The 23690-nt window shown below is 37.2% G+C and overlaps 2 pseudogenes; both read right to left on the bottom strand.

The window, feature by feature from the left end:
• Window positions 1-7864: 7864 nt before the first annotated feature.
• LOC118931534 (olfactory receptor 4C11-like) lies at window positions 7865-8788 on the bottom strand (annotated as a pseudogene).
• Window positions 8789-21184: 12396 nt separating this feature from the next.
• LOC130680163 (olfactory receptor 4C46-like) lies at window positions 21185-22112 on the bottom strand (annotated as a pseudogene).
• Between the last annotated feature and the right edge of the window lie 1578 nt (window positions 22113-23690).

Genomic DNA, 23690 nt, shown 5'->3' with positions numbered 1-23690 from the left:
GTGGGGACACAACCCTGACTGAGTGGGTGTCAGCACAGCTGTCCACTAATACACAGCCTATTACTTTCTGATGCAAATAAATCACTTAGATGCCCTTGATCTGGGTCTCTTTCTATTGGGTCTTGACTATTAGGGTTTTGGATATTTAGAGTTGCACCCAGTTTAAGTTGTTTACCAACCTACTTTTCTATCCATTATCTTGAAAGCAATTTGTTTTAGTAAAAACATATATGTATATAGTAAAGACTATGCCCTCTCCTAAACAAGGAATTGGGGTTAGCTGTAATAAGGTAAGGAGTAAATTGATCAATGAACTAAAAAATCATAGAACTCCATTTAAGTACTGTTCATTGTTGGATGCTATGAGCCTGATCACTATTTTTGCTTTGTAAAGAAAAATGGAGACTAGGAAGCCTTACTGCAATACAATACTAAGCTCATACGAGGAAAAAAATTGTGACTTTTTTCTTGATGAAATTAGAGTGGAGTAATAAAATAATATTTGTCAAGACAATATTTGTATTGCTAAAATTTTCCAATTAGTTAGTGGCCACAGTTCTAGAAATGAAATGAAACCTTATAACAATTACTAAGGAGGTGGTACACTGAAATCAATGAATGTTAAATGATCATGATACAACCTCTTGCACAGCCAAGGTACAGCTGTTAATCTGTTCTGTCACGTGTCACGTTATCATTTGTAACATGTCAATCTATATGACACTGTGAGGGGATGAAGCAGTTTCAGACATTAAAATAGGACACAAAGCTCTCTGTAAAGATAGCCCCAGACCCTAGTCATGTACCAACTTCTGAGAAACTAAAAGAAAACATATAAATCCCATGAGAAACAGGATGCTCAACTAACCCCAGCCTATTTTTCTTCTGTACATTGCTTTGTTAGAGACCAGCAGTATCACCCATTTCCTGCAGCAGGTGGGTAAAACAGGATGCTTAAGCCCCCAAAGCATTAAACAAGAAATATAGCTTGCTGAATTTAGGCGAAGGCAGAAAAGTTGCAAAAACCAAGCAAGATGTGGTAAAAATGCCTAAAAAGATATAAGAAGGGTTCGGAGCTGCACTTGGAGAGGTTGCTCGTTAAGTAGCCGGCCGGCTAAATAAAGCCTCCCTTTTTATAATCTACTTTTCTGTGAGGACCTGTTTCCTTCCTCCTGCTCCGGTTTGCCTGATCTGAGACCCATAACAACACCTTTATTAGGGATGTACAGGTAGAGAAAGAAGGTGACAATAATGGGCTAAAACAGTGGGTTCTTTCTAAGTCCACTGACTGAAGACAAGTGTCAGTGATCACTACCGGGATGCCTATGGTGCTTTCCTTCATTTGACTCACATATTCCAACTTCACATAGAATAATATCATGACTTCTTTTCTTATCAAACCAAGTTATTTTCAGATACCTTTAAGTACTACTTCAATCTCAAATGGTATGCTGTATCTCTGGTGTCTTTTTATTTTTTATTTAATCTTGAAAATGTGCATTCTGTTACTTTCTTAATTCTTAGAGTTACGGAATTTCATTGTTGTAGTCTTCTATACACCAATCATATAAGTAGCTGAATATGTCAAGGCCTTTGTAACACTACATTTAAAAAATTCCGTACATAAGTCTCATTTATCTTAAGAGCTAAAGAAAGCAATCAAAACTATAATAGAAAATCATTATATTAAAAAGTCTTTGATACAGTAGTATGGAACATTTCAAGGCTAAATTAATGATAAAATGAAATGAACTTCTTGATACACAAAGTAAGTTCCTTTGCTTTGCAAGTGTTCAAGAGAAAGCAGGACACCTTATTTCAAAAGTGTTCTGGAGGGAATTATAAATCATAGCAAACCAGCTACACTCTATTACGAATTTTCACATATTTGAGCTACTGTGATTTTATATATATATACATATATATATTTCTTTCTATCAAACCAGAGTGTATACTATGTTGTGAGGTATATTTAACATTCAGCAATGCCAGTATTGAACTCTCAGGAAAAGAGGGAGTCAGGCTGAGGATGTTAGGAAAGCTACTGGTTTGAGGACAGAAACACAGAAAAAAGTAAGGTCAGGTGCATTGAATTTGAAGGCATGGGGGAGTCAGGATACACACTATGATATTGATCTGTAGAGATTCAGTCAAACTGTGACTCAGAAAGTACTCAACCAAGGCCCACAGTTCATCTTTTGCTTTCAGAGGTAATTTTGATATACCACAGCCTTCTCATGGCATTTTTCACTTCTTCATTCCTCAGTGTGTAGATCAGGGGGTTGAAGAAGGGTGTCCCAATAGTATAAAATACAGACACCATCTAGTCCATGGGGAAAGTGGTTGGGGGATGTGTGTACATGAATATACAGGGACCAAAGTTTTATGGGTTTTTACTTGTACATTATGTCATGTACCCTTACGGTTATCATAAATAATAGTTTCCCTTCCTTAAAAAATGATGTGCATTCCACTTAGTCATCTCCTTTTCCCCTCTTCCTGAATCCCTGGCAACCACTGAGTGTTTGCTGTTTCCCAACCTTGCCTTTTCCAGAAAGGGAATTCATAATTCATACCTGTCGTGTAGAGCTGCCTGCTTGAAAACCTAACTTTCCTCCTTGAAGCTATCTCATTCACTGTTTTGTTTCATTACTACCTTAAAATTCAGTAATATCAACTGCTTACACTCCCTACTTCTAGATCACATAATATATCACTCTAAATTTGGACCATATATGCCATGATTAATTTATATAATTCAAGAGAAACCATACTACAACCCCCAAATTAGAAGAAATCAAATTAGGATCATAAAGTAGATTTTACTAAAAAACTCTTTTGAGTATAAACACAACAGTCAAACTTCCCTAAGGTCACAGACCTGTCTGAAAAGGGTGAATTTCATCACTGTTATGTCACTGTTCTAGAAGAATCTAAAAAAACTGATAGTAAGAATTAGGAATGAGCACTCAAGAATTGGGAGGGAGACTACTAGATTTAATATTGCCCTTACTGCATGACCTTCTACAAGTATTTGAATCTGGCACTTTCTTTTGGCTCAGGAAGGACAATTATGTCACAGCCCTATTACCGAACATGGGGAGACACAAGCATCTAATAAGTGAAATTCTTTGAAAGAGGTAAAACTAGCCAGGCTGTGAATATGAGGGGTGTAATCTAGATGTAAAGAACACTGGATATTCATGTGGTGAAAAGCAGGGTAAACACTAGGTTAAAACCATGGTGATACTAGGCAGACAAGAGAACACATAGGTGAACATCTAGGCAATGGATAATATATAGTTGTTTATACCTCACTCTGTCTCTTCTTCTACATAAATTTGACTCAACACTAGCCAGTGGAAGTATTCACATTCCCTATTTTCCTAAAGGAAATAACTCTCATGTTCCAAGTTAGCATTATAATAATTCTAAAATAAGAAGATAAACTGTTTTGTAGAGTTTTAGATAAGCCCAAACTATGAAGAAGAATTTGAAACTTCCATTCATCTTTTGTCTTCTGAGGTCAACTTCTTGCTCTGTAAATTTTCCATGGCATTTTCATTTCTTGCATTCCTCGGTGTATAAACCAGATAGATGAGCAAAGGTGTTCCAATTATATAAAACACAACTCTGTCTTGTCCATCGGGAAGGTGGTTGCAGGGCACGTGTATATAAATATGCCAGGATCAAAGAATAAGATTACGATGATGTGCAAGGTACAGGTGGAGAGGGCTTTTCTCCTCCCTTCAGCACTGTGGCTCCTCAGAGAAGGCAAGGTGATAGTCTAGGAGAACACCAGCATGACAGGGCTGACTGTACAGATGGCCCCTCTGTTGGACACCAAGAGGAGATTAACCATGTAGATATCTCTAGAGACAAGTTTCAACAAGGGCTGCAAGTCACAAAAATAGTGATAGAGCACATTGGGACCACAGAAAGGTAAACTCAAGGCCAGAAAAATCTGAGCTGAAGAATGCACACAGGACCACACCCAGGCCACAGACACCAGCACACCACCGAACCTGCTACTCGTGGAGGCTGTGTAATGCCAGGGCTTACAAAAGGCCCACAGAATCATTCATCACAACCAACTGAGATTTATACCTGGGATGCAAGGATGGTTCAACATGCAAAACATCAAGAAATATCATGTACCACATTAACAGAATGAAAGATGAAAAAGCAAATTATCATCTCAATAGATGCAGAAAAAGCCTTTGATAAAATTCAATACCCTTTCATGGCAAACACTTTCAACAAAACAGGAGAAGTGGAACCCATCAAAAAAGGTTATGCATGAAAAGTCTGCAGTTAATATACTAAATGGTGAAAAACTGACATTTTTTCTTCTAAGATCCAGAACAAAACAAAGGTGCCACTCTTAGCACTTCTATTCTACGTAATGCTGGAAGTTCTAGCTGGAGCAGCTTGGCAAACAAAGGAAAGGCAACCAAGTCAGAAGGGAAGAGGTAAAATTATCTGTTTCCAGATGACATGATCATATACATGGAAAAAACAAGGACTACACACACACACATGCACACACACACGTTAGAACTAATGATTCGTCAAAATTATTATTAAAAAATCCATTTATAAAAATCAGCGGTGTTACTATGCACTTTCAACAGAGTATTCAGAATGGAAATAAGAATATGAACACCATCTCATTCATATAAGCAATAAATAAATGGATACTTAAGAATTAGCCTAACCAAAGTGATGAAAGTTATACACTGAAAATTATATACCAGTGATAAAGAAACTGAAAAGTACACATAAATGGAAAGGCATCCTCTGTTCATGTATTAGGAGAATAAATATTGTTAAAATATCTTAATACCCAAAATTATCTTGTGATAAATGATAAATGCCATCACTGTAATATCCCAATGATGCTTTTTAAGAAATAGAAAAAGAAAATCCCAAAACTCATGTGGAATCACGAAAGACCTCCAATAAGCAAAATCTCTTATGCAAGGAGAAAGCTGAGATATCACAATTCTTGAGATTAAATTTTATTACAAACCTATAGTAACCAAAAAGTAAGGTATTGGCAAACCAAAAACAGGGATATAAACCAATGGAGCAGAAAAGAGAATCCACAACTAACCCCATATATATATATGATATATAATGACCGTGGATCTTCCACATGGGAGACGATAACATATACACACATGCACACTCAGCCATGAGAAAGAAGGAAATACTGCAGTATGGGACAGCATAGATGGCATGGCTGGACATTGAAGGCATTGTGATAAGTGATATAAGTCAGACAGAGAAAAATACATACTATATGGTGTCACCTAAATGGAGAATTTAAAACAGCTGACTGAACTCATGGAAACAGAAAGTAGAATGGTAGTTACCATTGGCTGCGGTTTGGGGTATGTGGGGAAGATTCTGGTCAAAGGGCACAAACTTAAGATGAGCTCTGGGGATCTAATGTACAGCATGATGATTATACTGTATTTATAGACATGAAATACTGTCAGACTGTATTACATAGCTGGAAGTTGCTAAGGGAGAAAATCTTAAATTTTCTCACCACAAAAAGGAAGTGGAAATTATGTTTTCTTATAGAGGTGTTAAGAAATGTTATGGTGGTGATCATCTTGCAATGCATATGTGTATCAAATCAACAGTTTGTATATCTTTAACTTACACGAGGTTTTATATTAATTATATCTCATCTAAACTGGAAAAAAAGCACCTCACACCTGTCAGGATGGCTTTATTAAAAACTCATGGTAACAAGTATTGTTGAGAATGTGGAGGGAAGGGAATATATCTGCACTCCTGGTGAAATGTAAATTAGGATATCCACTGTGAAAAGAGTACGGAGGTTCCTCAAACAGGTTAAAATAGAACTACAGTCCATCAATCCTACTACTGGCTATGTATCCAAAGGACCAGAAATCATGATCATGGAGGGATACCTGCACGCACACGTTCACTGCCGCATTATTCACAATGGTTAAGGTATAGATGCAACTTTATTGGCCATGATGGATGAAGAAACATACAGAATGTGATATATATGTTATTATTCAGACTTAAAAAGAGAAATCCTGCCATTTACAACATAAACACAGTGTTAAATGAAATAATCAAAGCACAAAGATAAACTGCATTATCTCAATTATATGGGAAATCACATAATCCAATTCACAGAAGCAGAGTGTCAACTGGTGGGTAGTTGGGACCAGGGATTGTGGGGAATAGAGAAATACTGGCAAAGCATAGAAGGTATCAGTTATGTGGAATTAATAAGTTCTAGAGATCTATTATACAGCATGTTGACTATAGTTAACAATACCATATGGTATTCTTGAAATTGCAAAGAGGATAGATCTTAAATTAAATCTAATCACACACAAATACACACACACACAATGGTAACTATGTAAAGACAGTGTACATGTTAGTTTAATTGTGGTGCTCTTTCACATTATACATAAAATAAGAAGTTGCACACCTTAAATATATACAAATTTTGTATGTATTAAAAAATATCTCAAGAATGTTGTTGAAAAAAGTGGTAGAGTCACTATTTGGATTCATGCAGTGACCCCAGGGGTCATACTCTTCGTCATTATAATCTACCACCTACCTTGAAGCTAAAACAAGTGCAGTTTATGATGACTGCATCAATTTCTTAAAGTTTCCTGTGTTTCAACCAGGTTTAAAAAGATATTTTAAATAAGGCATAATATAGGATACGTGTTAGTTATTGGCTTGGGAAACAAAAAACTCATTGAAAAGCTTACTTCTGGTACTCCTTAGCAGAACACCCTTAAAGAATTTGTTGACTTTCCTCAACTTCAATTTTTCATCTGTAAATTTTTAATAGGAATACATAACTTTGTGCTATTTTTGTAAGACACAAATACGATGAAAACAAAAAAGTATTGAACGCTTATGAGACACTACAGTTCTTAAAATTAAAGGATAATTTGGATTCACAATTTCTCTTTGGGTGATTCACTTTTGAGAGTGGGTCTTCACTTCCACTGGATGGATATAGTATCCCACAAATTTTAAAACATTTATCTCATTTTCACAGTTATAATTTGACTCCAAGCATTGTTGACCCACATAAAACCCTCTGAAATTCTTTCCCTATATAACTTCTTATTCTATTAACTTAACATTATTTTAGCCTACATATTAGCTTATTTTAATTTCTTTTATATCTCCTACCTTTTTTTATTCATTCCTCTGAAAAGCCAATCACCATGAACACCTCAAGTGTGTGTATGTGTACACGTACTGGTGTAATAGAGATGTAGATTAGATAATTTTATGATGGGTCATGACATTTCCATTCTGTGTTAACTACATATCCCTTCTTATGAATGGCATACTAATTTGGGAAACCAGCACACACACTGAGTTTCATAATGTCCCAGAAAGCAAGAAATAGTCAGAACACAGAAAACATGTTATTTTACTGAATTTATCTTGAAATAATCTTTCTCAAGACAATATTGGTAAAAGTTTTCTATTTAAATAGTGGCAATACTCTTGGAAATGAAATGGAACCTTAGCAATTACTAAAGATGTGGTACACTTTAATACACTGAAATATTTTCCTATTAAACCAGAGTGTATACTGTGTTGTGAGGTGTATTTCACATTCAGCAATGCCAGTATTGAACTATCAGGAAAAGAGGGAGTTAGGATGAGGATGTTACAAAAGCTACTAGTTTGAGGACAGAAACACAGAAAAATGTAAGGAGGTCAGGTGCATTATATTTGAATGCATGGGGAAGTCAGGATACATACTATGATATTGATCTGTAGAGGTTCAGTCAAATCATGACTTAGTAAGTACTCAACCGAGGCCCACAGTTCATCTTTTGCTTTCAGAGGTAATTTTGATATACCACAGCCTTCTCATGGCATTTTTCACTTCTTCATTCCTCAGTGTGTAGATCAGGGGCTTGAGGAAGGGTGTCCCAATAGTATAAAATACGGACACAATCTTGTCCATGGGGAAAGTGGTTGGGGGACGTGTGTACATGAATATACAGGGACCAAAGAATAAGATGACTACAGTGATGTAGGAAGTGCAAATGGAGAGAGCTTTTTTCCTCCCTTCTGCACTGTGGTTTCGCAGAGAATGTAAGATGACAATATATGAGATCATCAAAATCACAAAACTGCTTGAGCAAATGGCCCCACTATTAGACCCCAACAGCAGGTTGATCACATAAATGTCCATGCATGCAAGTTTCAATAAGGGCTGCATATCACAGCAATAATAATCAATCAAATTGGGTCCCCAGAAAGGCAACTTCAAGGCCAGGATAATCTGAGCCATAGAATATATAAAAGACCCACTCCATGCAAGAACAATCAGAATGATGCAGACCTGCCATCTCATGATGTTTGGGTACCGCAAGGGCTTGCAGATGGCCACACAGCAGTCAACGGCCATGAGGATGAGGACAAAGATCTCCATGCAGCCAAATAAATGTAGTGCAAAGACTTAAGTAATGCACTCATTATAAGATATGATTTTCTTCGCGGAGAGAGCATCCACAATCAGCCTAGGGGCTGTGGAAGTTGAAAAGCAGGAATCAGCAAGGGACAAATAAAACAGGAAGAAGTACGTGGGGCTCCCAAGTGTTTGGCTGGACTTGATGGTCACAATAATAAGCAAATTTCCCACTACTGTTCCTACATAGAATACGAAGAAGATTACAAAGACCATTTCCTGCTTCATAGGATCCTGTGTCAGTCCTAAGAGTATGAATTCAGTTACGCTGCTATTTTGTTGTGTCATTTTAGTTGATGTGGTGAAAGCACAGCTTAGGAATAATCTTCAAAGGAGAAATAAAAAAGTTTTATGAAATGAAATATTCTGGTGGTCAAATATATATGCTTGGTTGATTATCAATGGATAATCACTTACCTGCTATGAATTGTTTTATCTTTGATCTCACATCATACACCACCACGATGACAGTGGAATCAATAATATTTATTTGATCCATTTACCTAACTGTATATGAAAACATTGATATAAACGTAGACAAATATGAAACAGTCAATGATTCTTCACACATAATAATCACTAACTGGCATGATTTGGCATGAGTAGGTCACTTCCTCAGCTGAGTGCTTTCTGGAGTTTTCATCAAGGACTTGTCAATATCAGAGTGCCATGCTGCAGAAGGAAAGAAAACTTTTGCATGATTTACTCAGTATGATTGTACATTCCTTGAACCAAGTCCAGTTACAATATATTGTCTGAAAATATGTAAATATGAAAGAATGATTGTCTAAACAATTCAGTCTTCCTTAATAAACCTAAACACACTTGCGCATACAGGAGATGTGGTGTAAGTGGAGAGACACACAATAAACATCACATTTTAGCAATGAACACCCAGCCAGCTGCCCATCATGAGACTTCCTTAGATGCATTGCCTTGACTAAGTTTATTTCCTCTCATTTTACCTCTCATATCTCTCTAATTGTTTAGATATTCAGTTCTATTAAATTTTGTACTTTTTTACTATACTATGTTGTGGAAATTTAAATCCTTCCCCTATTCATTGTTTTTCTTGGTCTTTCAATATGTTTCATTAATGCATAAGAGTCACTGAGACTAAAGTGAAGAAAAAATACAGGGAGAAAATTTGCTGAAAATCAGAATATTTATTGAAATTTCTGGTTTACTATTGAGCACCAGGCATTGAGAAATGAGCTCAGGAAGCTCCAAATCATCACTGAAACTTTTCAGTAGAATTCTTGTGATATATATCTTGAGCTTCCTGTACTCTGATTTCAAGTAAGAAAAAATAGACATAAAAAGAGAATTAATATTTATTAATGTATTAATAATTAATAAGGATAAATAGCACATTTGAACACACAATTGTATAAATGAATTGTACATGAATACAAAGCATGTACGTGTACTCCCTGTGTAAAGAAACTGCATTCCTTAGCCAAAGCAATCCTGAGAAGGAAGAATAAAGCAGGGGGAATTATGCTCCCCAACTTCAAGCTCTACTACAAAGACACAGTAATCAAGACAATTTGGTACTGGCACAAGAACAGACCCATGAACCAATGGAACAGATTAGTGTGCCCTGATATAAACCCAACCATATATGGTCAATTAATATATGATAAAGGAGCCATGGACATATAATAGGGAAATGACAGCCTCTTCAACAGCTGGTGTTGGCAAAACTGGACAGCTACATGCAAGAGAATGAAACTGGATTATTATCAAACCCCATAAACAAAAGTAAACTCAAAGTGGATTAAAGACTTGAATGTAAGTCATGAAACCCTAAAACTCTTAGAAGACAACATAGGCAAACATCTCCTGAATATAAGCATGAGCAACTTCTTCCTGAAACCCTTCTCCTTGAGAAAAGGAAACAAAAGCAAAAATGAACTCATGGGACTACATCAAACTAAAAAGTTTTTGTATGGCAAAGGACATCATCAACAAAACAAGAAGGCATCCTACAGTATGGGAGAATATATTTGTAAATGACGTATCTGACAAGGGGTTAACATCCAAAATATATAAAGAACTTACACACCTCAACATCCAAAAAGCAAATAACCCGATTAACAAATGGGCAGAGAATATGAAGAGATGGTTCTCAAAAGAAGAAATTCAGATGGTCAATAGACACATGAAAAGATGCTCCACATCACTAATCATCAGGGAAATGCAAATTAAAACCACAATGAGATATCACCTCACACCAGTAAGGATGGCCAGCATTGAAAAGCCTAAGAACAACAAATGTTGGCGAGGATGCGGAGAAAGGGGAACCCTCCTACACTGCTGGTGGGAATGTAAGCTAGTTCAACCATTGTGGAAAGCAATATGGAGGTTCCTCAAAAAACTAAAAATAGAAATACCATTTGACCCGGGAATCCCACTTCTTGGAATATACCCAAAGAATACAACTTCTCAGATTCAAAAAGACATATGCACACCTATATTCATCGCAGCACTTTTTACAATAAGCCAAGATATGGAAGCTACCTAAGTGTCCGTCTGTAGATGAATAGATAAAGAAGGTGTGATACATATATACAATGGAATACCATTCAGCCATAAGAAAGAAACAAATCGTATCATTTGCAACAACATGGATGGAGCTGGAGGACATTATGCTCAGTGAAATAAGCCAGGTGGAGAAAGACAAATACCAAATGATTTTCCTCATTTGTGGAGTATAACAATGAAGCAAAACTGAAGGAGCAAAATGGCAGCAGACTCAGAGACTTCAAGAATGAACTAGTGTTTACCAAAGGGGAGGGGTTTGGCAGGGTGTGTGGGGAGGGAGGGAGAAGGGGACTGAGGGGTATTATGTTTAGTACACATGGTGTGGGGGATCACGGGGAGAACAGTGTAGCACAGAGAAGGCACATAGTGGATCTGTGGCCTCTCACGGCACTGACGGACAGTGACTGTATTGGGGTATGGGTGGGGACTTGATAATATGGGTAAATGTAGTAACCACATTGTTTTTTCATGTGAAACCTTCATAAGAGTGTATATCAATCATACCTTAATAAAAAAATTAAAAAAAAAAAAAAAGAAACTTCATTCTTTGCATTAGAGATGTGAGCAATACCTAATTGTTAGAAACTGCCCTTTCATAAAATTTGATAATACATCACTATCATGATGATTGTGATTCACTAAAAAGTTCAGCTTTTAAAAACCGTATCCTAAGAGATGGTTTATTGTTCACACTGTCATATTACTGACCCATCATAACTTTCTTGTGGTATAAGCAGGAAGGATAGCAATATTTCTAAAGCAAAAATAAGACCCAAATGTTTAAGGTGGTGAGTCCACTATATAGGTAATTCTGGAACTAGGTGCTTTTCAGTCGTATCATACGCCACCACAATGACATTAACTACATGTTGGCTGGCTTTCTTGGATTTTTTCCAAGCATGCTCTTGTCAGAGCTCTTAAACATACAAAATTTTTGGAGGTTTATAGCAATTAAGAATAAACTATTAAATATCTGTATCTGTGTATCTATACATATATATAGATACATAGGTACATATGCATAATTTGCATGGTTTATATGTATCCACTAATAAATATACATAAATTATGTGAATTATATATGTGTGTGTGTGTGTGTGTGTGTGTGTGTGTGTATATATATATATACTTATATATAGATTCATAGGCATACAAATATACACATTTTAAAATTATATACCCAAATGCCATATTTTAGATTGAAGCAACATAAAAAGGGATGATAATTTTGGACAATAATGTATGAATTGCAGCAAGTAAAAGCAGGTGATTAAGAAATAATTGTTGAATGAAGAAAAGAATTAAGAAAATATCCCATAGGTACAATTAGATAGTGTTCCATGCTATTCTACATTCAGTTGCCATTGAGAAAAAGGGGAGCCTGCATTCTGCTGTATCCACATCAAAATCATCATCTCTAGGGAGCATTTACAAGAACACCCAAACTTACATTATTTTCATTTACTCGATTCCAATAGCCCTTACCTATTAGTTCCCACTTCCATCAGGAGCTGCTGTGCACACCGTTTATTTCCATCATCTCACCGTAGAATGTAAGGTACTCCTAGAAATGCCCTAAACATTCCATCCTTCCACCAATGTGTTGTGTGTATTAGATACTTACAGTGGCATTGATCAGACTCATCTTCCAAGTAAGAAATACAACTAGCTTAAGCCCCAATTCAAATTTACCAGCTTCGTAAGAGCTTAGGCAGAGATGAGGATGTTCAGTTTCCCTCTTTTCTTCCCAAGGTACTGTAGACACCCTCCGCTCAAATTACATAAAGAAGTGCTTCTAAATTTCACCTGATAATCTGGAACCAGAGTATCTTTGATCTCACTAAGAGACTAGGTTCTCCCCTACATGCCAGATTTCAGGCTAAGACTGTTCCAGATTCAGCCCACACTTTCTGAATCCACTCTCACACAGGATTCTGACTGGGAAATGCTTCACTTCTGCCTTCCCTGGAGGAGTACTTAAACATGAATTATTCAAAATATCGGAGTCTGGGGAAGGTCATTCCCTGAGGTGCCCCTCCTCTTCCTAGTTAAGAAACATGAACCTGATGTGATAAAGAATTTAATCTCCAATATGTATTATTACATCATGGAAAAAAGATGATCTATTTTTGCAATTACATGGTTATTTTTCCCTAACTGACATCTTTTGGCTAGAAAAATCTAATGATCACCTAGTGCCCAAGACTGGGTTTATTATGTCTTCTCCAATAAAATGAAATAGGGTTTCTTGAAGAAATGACTGATTCTAGGTTTGGGACAGGGAATGTATAAGAGGACCTAAGGCATATTGTAATGTTAGGAAGTAAGGAAGTGCTAACACACACACACACACACACACACACACACACACACACACATACTCACACCATGTAGAAGATATGCCAAAGGGAACACAGGGGCCTATGAAAAATGCCCCAGTGCCCAAAGCTGGAAAATATTTCAGCATCAAAATGAATAACACAAAATTTAAACATAAACCAAGGTATAAAATAAGTATTTATGAGTTAAAATGATAAAAATATTTGAAAAAATAAATTAATTATAGAGGAGAGTAGGCCAAATAATTCCAAATAATTTATGTAGATATTCAGCCCTCAAACTCTCCATGTCTTAAGTGTGGGCTGTACATGGTGACTTCCTTCTGAAAGGCACATGTGGAGTGGGGGAGGGCATGATTTCACAAAGGGGACATGTGACAGACACTACTTCCTCCAGGTGACCAAGTTTAATAGCAACAGTGATAAGTCACATTAAAATTATGTTCCCACTGATTTGATGTGATGAATGGCCTTTCACCTCTGTGGTCTTTCTCCCAATAATCCACAACCCTTAACCTTGAGTATCAGATTCTCAGAATAGCAGACAAACCTCAGCTGAGGGTTTTTGTACAAAACATGCATCTAGTTTTCCTCAAAACTTCCAAGGTTATCTCTAATAAGGAATGCCAGGGAAACTGTCACTGCCCACAGGTGCCAAGCCACATGTGACAGCATCATGTGATGTGGTATCCTAGATGAGGTTCTGGAGAAAAAAACAAAATTAGTAAAGATTAATTCATTAGAAATCTGGTTAAAGTATGGATTTTAGTTTCTAATAATTTATTTAAAAAATAATTTATTAACATTGATTTATTTATTTTGACAAAGGAATCATACTAATATAAGGTGGTAATAAGGGAAACTGAGTGTGGAGTTTATCAAAACTCTGTATTAATCTTACAACTTCCCTGTAAATATAAACCTGTTATCTAACAAAAAACTTATTAAAAATGAATGGCGTGTTTCATTTAACACATCCTCAAAATTTATCTGTTTTGTAACATGTCAAAAACTCCTTTCTTTTTAATGTTGATAATATTCCATTGTATGCAGACCACATTCTCTTTATCTATTTATATGCTGACGGGCACTACGGTTCCTTACATATTTTGGCAGTTGTGAATGTGCCATAAACACAAATGTACAAGTATTACTTTTGGTCCCTTCTTTAAATTCTTTTGGTATATATCCCAAAGGAGAATTGCTGGATCTAATGGGCATTCTATTTTTAAGTTTCTGAGGAATGTCATACTGTCTTTCAAACAGGCTGCTCCATTTTACATTCTCATGAACAGGGCACAAGGTGGGTAGTGATGTTGGGCATCTTTTCATATGCTCTTTGCCCATTTGTATATATTCTTTACTCATTTTAAAATCAGACTGTCATTGAGTTGTAGGAATTCCTTGAATATTCTGAATAGTGACTCCTTATCAGATGTATATTTGAAAGTTTTTCTTCCTATTCCATTAGTTGCTTTTCCCTCTGTTGATTGTGGTCTTTGATGCACAGAAAATTTTAATTTCAATGTAGTCCATTTATCTTTTTTTTCTTCAGTAACCTGTGTCTTTGGTGCCATATTAAGAAATTATTGCTGCATCTAATGTCCTGAAGCTTTTCCTCTATATTTTCATCTAAGTGTTTTAGTTTTAGCTCTTATGTTTAGTTCTTTCATCCATTTTGAGCTATTTTGTGTATGGCATAAGTTAAGGGTCAACCTTTATTCTTCAGCATGGGAATATCAAGTTTCCATAACCATTTTTTGGAAAAACTATCCTTTCCCCATTAGATGCTCTTGGTACCCCTGTAGAAATTCATATGACCAAAAGTGATGGTATATTTCTGGGCTTTCTAAACTATTTAATTAGCCTAGATGCCTGTCTTTATACAAGTATCACACTGTTCTGACAACTATAGTTTTATAATAAGTTCTGAAATTAAGAAGTATGCCACCCCCAACTTAGTTGTTCTCAAGTCTTTTATGATTATGGGGTCCTTTCAGATTTCACATGAAATTTTCAGATTTTTCTATATCTGCAAAATCGTCATGAAGATTTGGTAGGGATGTTATTGAATCTGCTTTAGGTATTATTGATGCTAAGCAATATTAATTCTTCCAATCCATGAAAATGTGATATGTTTCAAAACACGCACACACACACACACACACACACACATATAAGAAGAGATTTATACTAGGAATTGGCTCTTGTTTATATGTAGGTTGGCAAGTACAAAATCTGTACAGCCAATGCCTCATTTGGGTCAAAAGACCAGAAACTATTGTAAAGCAGTAATATCTGCTGTCCCAGTTCAGGTCCATAGGCAGGAAGCTGTTGTAGAATCAGGAAGAATTAATGTGTCAGTGTGTAGACCGTCAGACAGGAAGAGCTGATGTTTCAGTTTGAAAGCTCTCAGGCAGCAGAATTCCCTTAGAGGAGGTCAGCCTTTTGTAACTGTCAAGCATTCAGTTGGATGAGGACCACCTATATTAGTGAGGGCAACCTGCCTTGCAGTCTACCAGTTCAAATGTTGATATCATCTAGGCAGACCTCACAGTCACAACACCAAACAATATTAAAGTAAATATTTGTGCACACTCTGGCCCAGAAAAATTAAAACATAAAATTAACCAAAACAAGTCCATTGCTTCAACTTAGTACCTAGATACATCTCCTTAAAGATACTTAATCTCCAAATAAAATCATTACTAAGGTCATAATTCCATATAACATCATACAACTGTCCTGTGTACAACTGAAAAGGAATAACCCCTGCCCTAGAAGGGAAGGTAAATTCTTGGGGTTATTGTAACTCCAGGGGAAAATCTGTCTCTCAGCTCAGGGTAAATTACCTTTGAAACCCAAATCAGTCAAAGGGAGAAATTAAGTGGGAGAAACCCATTTATTGCTTACAAGCACTTGTCCACTTCTGCTCTCCCATGTCTTTCATGAACTGGCTGCAAAAATGGACCCAACCCAACCTCTCCAGTCCAGATATGCCATCACTCCCCCCATGTAATCATGTATTGACATGGAGATGAACTACTCTCCACCCCTTGGAAACACCTATTGATATGGAGATGAATTAAGCCAGGCAAGAGATTCTGGAAATATTGGAATTTTATCCACAGTTATCTTTGTTCTTCTCCTTAATATCTTGTAAATTAGATACTGCAATAGAAAATTGGAAATACTAAAATATTATATGGAAACTCAAGATATCTTATGGTACATGGTAAGGTAAGAGAGGAAAGAAAACAAAGATGTTAGCTTAATGTATGTACTCACATACACAAACATATTCATAATATAAAGAGGACAAAGAACAATTACAGTCTTTATTTCTGAAACTAGTCACTTTGTTAGGAATGTTAGGTAGAAAGATACACGTGAGCAGCTGGGGAAGGGGAAGATAAGGTTCAAGGAAAATAACTGCCCAAATTGCCCATGTAGGGGTGCCCACGTGAAAACAACAAAGGTTTTGCAGGGAGATAACTTCTTGCCTATTGGGCACAGGACAAACCATTCCCAACAAGGTCCCAACGCGGGTGCAAACAAAACTAAGAACCGCCAAACCACACCTCCACATAATCTAATTAAAGTGAAATTGCTATTTTGCTGTCCTCTCCACCATGAGCTTTTCTGTGTGCATTTTGGGGAAAGACATGCTGACCAAGAGGAATGGGTATATAACTAGAACTGTCAATCAAATGACCTCACCCTGTCAATCAAAGAAGTGTCTCCCAGCTAGGTAAGGATAAAGAGACCCTCCCCTAAAAGTTTTTGGCATCTGTCTGCCTTGAGTCTGGCCCACTTCCCCCTTGGAGTATATTAAAATAAAACTTTCACTCTGCTTCACTATTGCGTCTCTGCCTTTCAATTCTTTGCTGCAGCGGGAGGAGAACTGAGGCAAACAAACTCAGCCATAACAACATGGTCATAGCTGGTATTTCTAATTTCTTTTTCTGTTTCTTATTTGTATGCAGTGTGCCCTCAGCAAGCTCCAAAGCTGATCAGGGTTTTTCACCTGGTGGGGCGACACAGAGCTTCACTGCTGAAGAGTCTGGGCCATTAGTAGTTCTGCTTGGATTGGGTTGCCATGGTTTTCAACTGAACTTAATCACTGGTAAGACTTTAGGTTTCCTGTCTTTTTCACTTCAAGAACACAATGATAAACTAGCAACACTGTTAATCTGCTTGTGTTGATTATTCTGACGGCTGCTTTCTCTCTGCTGTACCTTGGGGTAGCCATGCCCCACCTTGCTTTTGAGGGTTGAGGGGCAACACTTGGCCACTGTCACCTGGGATCAAATGACTTGCATTGCTTTTAGATTTCCCAGTGCAGTGACCATAGTTCCCACCACAGGTCTGGCCTACAGAAAACAGTGATCACAGAGCTTTTCAAGTATGCTGTGGCTCTGCCTCCAAATTTATTTCTTATGGTAATGATGAAAAGTATGCCTTCTGGACCTTCCCAGGGTGGTTAAGTAGATCTTAAAGGACAAATTCATTCTAACATTCCGCTCTCCCTAGGCCTTTGAATCTCTTTCTGTACATTGAACCAAAGGAGGTCTGGCATTGCTAATTTGCTCACTATGGGCCAAGATTTGGTTCATGTTTTAGGCACCAACCAGACAAACTATTAGACTTTTCTGCAATATTAAATGAAGAATTTCTTCTTAGTGAGCCCATGGCACTAAATTTGGCATGATCGAAATTATGGCTCTTCTCTAATTGTCCCACACCTTTAATGTCCACTGCTATATATATTCCACAAAACTCTTCCTGTATAAATTAGGAGTTCCTGTATAAATTAGAGAACTCAAGTAGCATTTGTAATATAGAACATCTCCTCCTGGGTCACACTTTGTACCTCACCTTTAGGGACCTCCTGGGACTTGAGTGTAGTTCCAAGTCTGGAAGCAAGGAAAGGTAGTGGGGGGGGTGTCCTGAGGAGAATCAGCTTTCTTTCATGGCAACTGCCTCAGGGGAGGCCATTAGAGGTTCCTCAAAGGATGTGGAATGATCCTTCAGACCGAGGGAGAAGCTTCTCCGGCTGACAAGGACGACTCCTCTAACTGTTTCATCTTCTCAGTTTCCTCAGTCTTCCTGGAATCTATGTCAGGGTCTAGTTTTTATCCATGACTCTTCCTTCTCAAATCATCATCACATATCAAGTCTTTTCTTTATAGTGCCTAAATAATTTTTGATGCCTTCTCTAATTCTCCATTAGGATTCCCTAAACGCAGACCTCGTATTGGTATTTTTATAACAGTGATTTATAAAGAGTAAGGTTGAAAGGAGCTGAGTAGGGAGAAGAAAGGATACAGTCCTGACTGGAGCCAGGAGTCTGGCTTCAGCCTGGTTGATGGAAGTTCTGGGCTGCACACTTTGCTGCACAACTAGCTCCACCTTGAGGAAAGGGAGCAGCCATTTTTTACCCCGATTCCAATAATTCATTGGTTCCGGTCCTGATATAACTGGCATTCCCCTCCAGGTGAGGCAGCTCTAATTTTCTCTAGTGCAGGTGGACAGAGAAGGATGGGGCTCTGGCTCTCAGCAGCCCGGCACAGAGGCTGGAGCGCAGGTGCACCAGCTTGTGACAGGGCACGGGGCTGGGAGCAGCAAGGCCCACCAAACGCTGCCTCCTCACGGGCACTGCCAGAGTCCAGCCACCATCCTTTCACACCCATAGCATTGCAGTAACCCCCTAACTCCTCTCCATCTCCCAGTCTTGATCCCTTCAGCCCATTTTCCACTCTGATAACCCACAGAGAATTGTCTTCTAAAACTCAAAATCAAACTAAACCACTCACTTGTTCAAAAGACCTTCCAATGTTTTCCCCACAATACTTAGCATTGGCCTTGAAACAATTATGAGAACTTCGTTAATCTTCCCTGTTCCTATCTCTTCAGCTTCAGATCTTACTATTTACCCTTTATAAGCTCAGTGTCCAGCATGGTGCCCAGCACACAGTAGGTATTCAACAAGTAATTGCATGGATAGATGGATTAAACACCACAGCTATGTTGAACTCATTAGGTTTCTTCCTAGCTATTACCACCTTCTGGACTGTATCACGCATTCTCTCTCCTGGAATGATCTCAGTCCAACTGATGCCTCTGTGCTCTGCTGACTCCTTTGCATGCTTTGGGTCCCATTATTATGTCTTTTCATCTTGGAACTCTTCCTGACTACTTATGTCTTTGTTCTGTGTCTCACAAACCTGCTTTCATAGCACCTGGGCCTCCACTGTCTTACCACTTATAACATAATATTGGAATTTCAAGCTTCCTTTTGAATTTCTCTCAGTGGATTGTAAGTTCTCTGATGGCAAGACCAGCAGTTTTCTTTATTTACCACTAAAACACCAGCCCCTATCAAGGGGCCTAATACTTTCTTTGAGCTCAAAAACATTTGTTGATTAAGGAATTAAGGAGGGAAGCAATGAATGGGATATAGTTATCTTGGAATTGCTTTGCTTATAGATAGAGCTACATATTTTTAAAAGCATATTTTCATAATGAAATGTTACCAAAATCAAACCCATTAACAGAGAAAAATAAACAGCCCACATTCAAGAGGGCAAACTATTTGCTCTTTCACCAAGCATCTCAGTTTCCATTTCTTTCTCATTTCACAGTTAAACAGAAGTTAAAATAAATTGTGGTTCCCAAAAGAGGTCTAGCTAGAATCTTCCTTAGAGTCTGAATCAAAGTAGGAGAAAAAATCTCCAGTATCATTTTTTACCTCCATATTTTATTGACTTTATTCATCTTACTTTATACTTACATTTATTCATTCAATATTTATCATGCACCAGACATTGTCCTACTTGTAGACAATATCATTAGGCAGCAGGCAAGTACTTTATAGGCTATGAATATATATTTAATAAATAGAAATTCCTTCTGACTTTGAAATATTCTTTTAATTTAAAATATAAAAATTAATTCATCACACTTTCTCAAGGGTCATCAGCATAACAGTCATTAGCAAAGCAGCATGATTCTGAAGCCTATAAGGAAATTTGGAAATATGACATAATATTCATCACATACCCCTTAAAGATTAAATCACCCATTGTTTCTATATTTCGAAAGTAATCACATATCACAATATTACAGTCAACCCATTATCATCAACTATGATACCATAGGAAATAAGCAGAGTTATTAATGAAATATTATAATTTAGTTATATACAGTGAACTAATATGTATTATAACTAATATATATTATATATAGTCTACAGCACAATCCCTAGCTGAATAAATTGTAATAACATAATTACCTTACCTTGCTATCATTATTGCCCGGCAGGGTGTCACAGAGGCTAAGAGCGTGGTCTGAGGGAGCAGGTGGGTTCTCCTTACTAGCTCTTCACTGCACCTCTGGATACTCTCCTCAGTACAATGGGGGACAATAGAAGTGCTTGCCAGTTTGAATTGTTATAGAGATCACTGCTCAGTATCCATATATTTTTATTTATTTTATTTCATATTTTGTATTAAAATGAAAGTCTATTAATCCATATCATGAATGAAGTTAGTAGAACTAATTTGGCAGAATTTTCCAACTATGGTCTTAGGTTAAGATTTTATTCCTTTGCTTGCACCCATTTCTATTCCTTTCAATGCAAAATCAATGATTTATAGAAATTCATCTTAATTTTTTATCTCATATGCATTTCTTAGAGAGATTTTCCAAAATATTCTTCTATCCTTTGCCTCAGTTGAATCAATATGGGGCTCCAGAAACATTTATTTATCAGTTCAATAAACATTTAATTATCAGCTTTCCTACAACACAATTTTCTAATGGCATCTTTCATCTGGGCATTTCTCAAGGTATAGATTAAGGGGTTTAACATAGGGGTTATCATAGTGTAGAATAAAGCAACTGCTTTATCAATTGATAAAGTAGCTGCAGGTCTCATGTACACAAATATGCAGGGAACAAGGAATAAGACCACAGCTGTGATGTGGAAGACAGGTGGAGAGGGCTTTTCGTCTAGCATCCAAGCTATGGTTCTGTAAAGAGTGCAGTATGACCACATAAGAGCCCATCAAGAGGAGGAAGTTTAACAGACAGATGAAGCCACTGTTTGCATCAATGAAGAGCCCTAGAGTGTAGGTATCAGTGCAGGCAAGATTGAGCAAAGGAATCAGGTCACACATGAAGTGATCTATGATGTTAGGGCCACAGAAGGTTAATAGGAAGATGAAGAGGATCTGTATGGTTGCATGAAGAAAGGCTCCCACCCACACCAGTCCCAGTAGCAGGCCACACACCCACTGACTCATGATGGTTGTATAGTGCAAGGGCTTGCAGATGGCCACATAGCGGTCATAGGCCATCAGAGTCAGCAGGATGACATCGGCACCTCCAAAGAAATGTTCCCCAAATATCTGGGTCATGCATCCATTGAATAACATGGTTTTCTTCTCATGGAGTGAATCTACAATCAGTTTAGGGGCATTTACAGAGGAATAGCAGGCATCAATAAAGGAGAGATAAGCCAGGAAGAAATACATGGGGGTTTCCAATAATGGGTTGGTGGTGATGGTGACCAAGATGAGCACATTTCCTACCGTAGAAAAGATGTAGATGAGAAAAAACACAACAAATATGATTCTCTGCATCTTTGGATTCTCTGTGAGCCCCAGTAGAACAAATTCTGTCACGTTGTTTCTATTCTCCATGTATTTCATATTATCTTAATTACATAACCTGAAAAAAATTAATTTTTATTAACACAACCTTCAATTTATTAAGCTTCTCCATTTAAAATATAATAACTACCTAGATTCTACTGAATGTGATTTTTTGTGAGAGACTTGAGAGAGTAAATAGCTCTGAGTTTTTGGTTATTACTTAAATTATCTCCTGGATAAAGATTCTGTTAAGAGTGTGGACATGAGGAACTTTTGCAGACACAGAGCCAGTGATCATTTGTGCACACTTAGTCGTCTGAGGCGGCTTAGAGCCTAACATGAAGTTGTACCTCATGCATATCCTGGCAGATAAGAAAACGGAGGTAGAACGTGAATTTAAAGGCCATAAATGCAAAGCTAAGGATTCCTCCCTGTATTCTTTGGAGATGGGGGACCATAAAAAGGAATTGAGAATATGAATGGACAGATGAAGAGGAATTTGAGGAAAGGGAATTCTTGGATATAACTCCACTAATGATCTTGGGGTGTCTTCGATGAAGTGGTTTGAAGTTCAGTAAGAGGATGGAAGCCAGAGACAGAAACCCCAGTGTCAGGCTATTTATAATATATTAATATAGTATAATATAATGAAGGATAGCAGGGTATTGGTGATGGGAATTAAATGAAAGGATCCCGGAGCTAGAGTGAAGAATGTATAATGCATGCAGTCTAATTCTCATACCATTATAACAGCTAATAAACATACTTTTAATGATTGATTGCTACTTGGAAAGCATGGTAGCAACTTTTATAGTTGGTATATTTTCAACCATTCAGCAAATGAGGAAACAATCTCAGAGGCTATGTTAATAGTAATAATAATGGTAACATTAACTAAAACTTATTGAATACTTACTAGGCTCCAAGTATTTTGCAGACATTTGGTTAAGGAATTCACACTACAAACCTAAGAGATGATTATCATTTTCATTCTTGTTTTACAGAGTAGGAAATAAGAGGATAGAAAAGTTAAGTGTCCTACTCAAGATAAAGCAAATAATAAAGAGCAGAGCTAAGCTTAGGTCAGATTACACATGGAAACTTTCTTCCTCCAAATTCTTAATCCATGCCCTCCATTGTTATAAAAAACAATGTTGAACTAGTAATCTTTTTAGTGTATATGAAACAATTTCATCAATGGATGTACACACACACATACACACACACACAAACACACACAGTAGCATATTGGAATCTCCAGATATTAATAAAAATGTGGCAGTGCTTTCACTGAAAATCACTTTCATCTTGGCCTCTCCCCCAGCCCCATTTCCTACCTCCTGGGCCCCTGACTGCTCTGCCGAATGTTGAAAATGAGAGCCACAGTGGTTGTGTATTGGTTTGAGAATTGGAAAGACAGGACTGGAATCTGCCTCTTCCACTTGCAACTTCTTTCTCCTGGAGGTACTTCTTAGCATCTTTAGTCCATCTTTCCTCATCTATAAAGTGAGAATAAAATATCCACTTGACAAGTTATTAATTAGAATTGATAGAGGAAAGATACATGAACATATTCTCCACAGTGTTGTGGACACAGAAAGGACTCATCTATTATGATTGTGTATGTACACTCCA

The sequence above is a fragment of the Manis pentadactyla genome, chromosome 13, assembly GCF_030020395.1.
Source record: "Manis pentadactyla isolate mManPen7 chromosome 13, mManPen7.hap1, whole genome shotgun sequence".
In the NCBI taxonomy this organism is placed as follows: domain Eukaryota; kingdom Metazoa; phylum Chordata; class Mammalia; order Pholidota; family Manidae; genus Manis; species Manis pentadactyla.
Note: the sequence above shows the minus strand (reverse complement) of the source record. Positions and strands in the feature narration are given on the sequence as shown.